The sequence below is a fragment of the Desmodus rotundus genome, chromosome 10 (genome assembly GCF_022682495.2).
Source record: "Desmodus rotundus isolate HL8 chromosome 10, HLdesRot8A.1, whole genome shotgun sequence".
NCBI classification, from domain to species: domain Eukaryota; kingdom Metazoa; phylum Chordata; class Mammalia; order Chiroptera; family Phyllostomidae; genus Desmodus; species Desmodus rotundus.
Window position 1 is genome coordinate 44,973,747 of NC_071396.1, and position 4,750 is coordinate 44,978,496.

Sequence of the window (4,750 nt, forward strand, 5' to 3'; positions counted from 1 at the left end):
GAGATCCTAGCAAAAATAGCTATTTCAGATTGTACCCAAGGTTCCCTTTCCATAAAATCTGTGAGGTCAACAGCAGGGACTGGGCAGACCAGACCCTCGGCATCGTCCTCCACTCTGATGCTGAAGCTATAATATTGGACTTAGTCTGGACCCTCTACCCTTCTCCCAAAGGAGGAGTTCTTCCTGTGCAGAAGTTTTCTCTTCCTCAGGCAAGTAGGTGCTGACTGTTCCAGCCCACATAACCTACAGGCACATCCAAATCTATGAAGAACACTTAGTTCATACGGTGCTCCTTTAGGGTCAATAATCAAAATAAAACTAATAATTACAGCTAATATTAATTCAACATATTGTTTAACAATCTGTATATTAGTGATTTATTGCTGCATAAAGAAATCAGCTCCAAATTTAGTAGCGTAGGACAACAAACATTTATTATCCCTCACAATTCCTGAGGGCCAGGAGTCGGGGAGCCTCTTAGCTGGTGGCTGTGGCTCAGGGGCTCTCATGAGGTCGCAGTCAAGCTGCTGGCTGGTCATCTAAGGACTCGACTGATGCTGAAGCGGCCACCGACAGTCTCGCCTACTTGATGGGCAACTCAGCTCCTCAGTGACTGTTGGCAGGATTCTTCATTTCTTGTCGCCGCCTGGGCCTCTTACGACAGAGCAGCTTACTTCTCCCAAAGAAACAGGAAGAGAAGAGTGTGGGGGGGCATTCAAGATGGAAATCTTGTAAAATATAATCACTAAAGTGACAAAACATCCCTTCTGCTATATGCCAGTGCTCACCAGTCCTGGTACAAATGGGGAGAACCTACAACAGGGTGTGAACAGCAGGAGGCAGGGATCACCGGGTGCTATATTGAAAATCAGCTACCACATCTGCGGAGTTTTACTCCATTTATTCTAGGGTTCTAACCCTGAATCTGCTCTCTGCCGTATACATGTTTTATTTTCTCTTATATATAAAATAAAAGCATCCTAATTCAGAATCTTGAAGGTTAAAGGGCCTCAGGGAACCCGATTCTCTCAGATTCAGAGTTCAATCTCTCTTTTAAAAGGTGTGATTTAAATAACAATACCACTCAGATATGTAGTAATTACTGCCCCACCAAGAACCGGAAGGCACCTTCCCAGAGTGCTCTGTTCTGTGCTTGGGGACAAGCCATCTATGACAGTTTTCATTTCTTTTCCTTAAGATCTGCTTTTTTGGCAGACTGTTGAATTATTTTCGAACCCTTTCAGGAGTGTTTTCTGATGCCCAACTTGTATTTCTTAAAATAAGGTTTTTGGGGTTTTTTTTTCAACTTGTTCGATTTTGTCAAAGGAACTCAAAAAGAACCTGGAGGCTTTGGCTAGAAATAAATGATGTTTACTCAAAAGTCCTAGGTTTTGGAAATGGTAACACAGCGAGGCAAAAAGCCCAGACGTGCTCCAAAGAAGAAAGAAATGTTAAAAGTTCTTGTAGTAAAAAGTACATTATTAAGAACTACTGGTTGATTCAGGATTGGCCCAGGATGGTTATCAGTCGGGGGGTCAGGAGAATGGATGTCGGATGGTCTGGTCAGGAGGCCTTCAGAGGGTTACCTGGAGGTCTGTCAGACGTCCAGAGGTGTATCCAGGCATTGACTCAGGACTGGAACAAGTTCAAAACCTTTCAGTCCCCAGGCTGTCAGAACAAGAATAGAATCATTGCCTCATAGCTCAACCTGCTTGGTTTCAGTAATTTAGCAGGACTGACTGTATTTCTTCACTGTCTTCCTGGGCCTGGACCCAGCTCAGCAGTCTTCTCCTAGAAGCTCTCACTTATTTTGAAATACTAAGACAACTTTGAGAGCTGCTACAAGGAACGTGTTTATGTTTAAGAAGCTTGGTTTTCCTTTTCAGTTAGTTCCAGAAAAGGACTGTTCCTTGAGATAAGGTGGTAGAAAGAATTGAGTACGTTTCTGAAGACACAGCACACCCTCTTCAGGAAGCAGGAATACTGAGCAGCGAGTGCACACGAAATCACCAACGCCCGTGTTAACATTTTTATCCTAAGGTTTTAACATTTTCCTCGGCTTTATGGGAATGTTATATTTCCTGGTGTAAAACGTGCCGGCAAAGCTAGCTTCCCATGCTCTTTCTAGTTTCAATTTAGAATGTAATCCCCACTGAAGTGCTTTATCCAACAGATTACATTTTTAAATGTACCGTTAGTTCTCTTTCTATCGCTAAGCCTCTATTACTATTAAAAGGAATATGCTGCAATGTTAAGTTTAGCAGCATTAATTCTTAAAGGCCTTAGAACAGGGCTGCCCAACAAGACAGCCTGTAGCTACATGTGGCTTCTGGGAGCTGAGAGTGTGGTTAACCAAACTGAAATGTGCTGTGTGCTCACACACTGGCTTCCTAAGACTTTACATACACATATGAGATAATTTAAATATATATCAATGATTTTTTTAAAGTGTAGGAATGTAAAATGTCTCCACTTTTATATTGACTACATGATAAAATGATAATGTTCTGGATATATTGAATTAAATAAATATATTATTAAAATTCATTTCACCCATTTCTTTTTTTTTTTTTAATTCTAAAGAGCTTTAATTGATAAAAAGCCCCAAGTTTGCCAAGTCCATCAAAAAGAGAATGAATAGCTTTTTTTCCCGCTGGAACCATCTTCCAGTAATTCACCAAAATGACTAACACAAAGGGAAAGAGGAGAGGTGCCCGTTACATGCTGTCTAAGCCTTTTAGAAAACACGGAGTTGCTCCTTTGGCTACATACATGCGAATCTACGAGAAAGGTGGTATTGCAGATATTGAGGGAATGGGCACCGTTCAGAAAGGACTGCCCCACAAATGTTACCAGGGATAAACTGGAACAGTCTACAATGTCACCCAGCATGCGGTGGGCATTGTCGTAAATAAACAAGTTAAAGGCAAGATTCTTGCCAAGAGAATTAATGTACGAATTGAGCATATTAAGCACTCTAAGAGACAAGATAGCTTCCTGAAATGTGTGAAGGAAAATGATCAGAAAAAGAAGGAAGCCAAAGAGAAAGGTGCCTGGGTTCAGCTGAAATGTCAGCCTGCTCCACCCAGAGAAGCACACTTTGTGAGAACGAATGGAAAGGAGCCTGAGCTGTTGGAGCTCATTCCCTATGAATTCATGGCATGACAAGTGTGAAAAAAATAAAAGACTTCTATACTGATTTAAAAAGGCGGGGGGAATGAATAATCAGTCCCAACAGAGCTAGGGGAAATTTTTTTTTTTTAAAGAAGGAGGGATGAAACTTGGTAACTATTGTCTTTCAAAAAGAATAAAACACTGCTTCCTCAACTAACCCCTCGGAATGTTACTTAATGTGAACGGGCAGGAGGAAAATAACTGTCCATATTTGCCTTGTATACAGTATTGGGCAATTAAATGCCAACTCAGCTATGTAGGAACGGCTTGCTAAAACGCTGGAAAAGTGAAAGATGGCATCCTTGTTGCAGCCTGCCACGTCAGTGGAACATTCGGTGCACGTCATGGGAGACAGGGTTCTCCTACTTCTGTCTCTGCCTGCTCTGGCAGCATCTTCGCGATTAGACCTCATCTTCTTACGGCCTTGCTTTTTCTCCTGTTCTCTGGGGTTTTGTGTCTTAGAACCTCCTCTTGCTTGACAGAACAGGTTCATCACACTCTGTGTTGAGTTTTGTATGCTTCATGCCTTTGACAATCAAGACACAGTGGGGTCACATGGGCAGGGCAGTTCAAGACAGCATCTCCTTTTGGAACAGGCTGCTGTTGTTGTTGGCGTGGCCTCTGTTTTCCAAAACCAGGCTAAGCGTCTTCTCCGTGCATCAACCCTGGCCTGACCTGTTATCTTTTTCAGGGTCATGTAGCAATTCATTTGTTGGAATCTTGTGTCATTTATTCTTTCTTTTTTTTCTTGGCTACCTGTGCTGCTTTGCCTTCAAGCTCAGAATCAAAATAGATATCATCTTAGTACTTTGTCAGAGCTGCTCCACCTTTCCCATTTCCTAAGGAAGACCCTGTTTCCAGGGAGGATAATTTGTCCTCCATTGTTGAATGGTGGAATCACAAATGTAGCTACTTACTCTATTGCAGAGTGAAGCTTTAGAATCATCTAGCTGCTTTTTAAAAAATTATTCTTTTATTGCAAGTCAACTCCTGAGTTAAGGCATGGGCAGAAACAACTAATCTGAGAATAGTTAATCCTGGGCTGGGATCATCAATAATCTTGCAGTTAAAAATTTACATTTGTTCTCACACGTTAAAGGACAACAAAAGGGCTTGCTTGTTCCAGAGCAAAACATGGAAAGGGCACTTGAATTAGAATTCAAAGTCATTGCTCCCAGCCCCTTCGTTGAGGTAGTTAACGGTTTCCGTTTGAAAATAATCCCTGTCTCTCTGACGTGGATGGGCGGCGATACGAGTCCTAACCACTGTGAGACCCTGGGCCTGTTCCAGTACCCGCGTTGGCCTCGGCAAAATGTTGGGAGACGGAGGCGTTATTTTTAATACTGTAATTGAGCCTCGCCGCCCGCTCGCCAGTGCGTCCCGGCCACCCCCCCCCCCCGCCCCGGCCCCCCGGTTCCGGGCTGGGGCAGCGAATTTGGCAAGATCTCAGACACCAGGAGCTACGATGCCCTCTGAGCCCGAGCCAGGGCTCCTCCGGCTGGAACCTCAAGGCTGAGCCCCAGGTGCACTCAGCGGCAGGGCCCGCCCACCTGCTGTCACGTGCCGCCCCAGCTCC

The 4,750-nt window shown here is 43.6% G+C and overlaps 2 pseudogenes; one reads left to right on the plus strand and one right to left on the minus strand.

Annotated features, from left to right (window-relative positions):
• The first annotated feature begins 2,024 nt into the window (after nt 1-2,024).
• LOC123478150 (large ribosomal subunit protein eL21-like) lies at nt 2,025-3,165 on the plus strand (annotated as a pseudogene).
• Nucleotides 3,155-4,542, minus strand: LOC112318063 (E2F-associated phosphoprotein pseudogene; annotated as a pseudogene).
• Nucleotides 4,543-4,750: the final 208 nt, after the last annotated feature.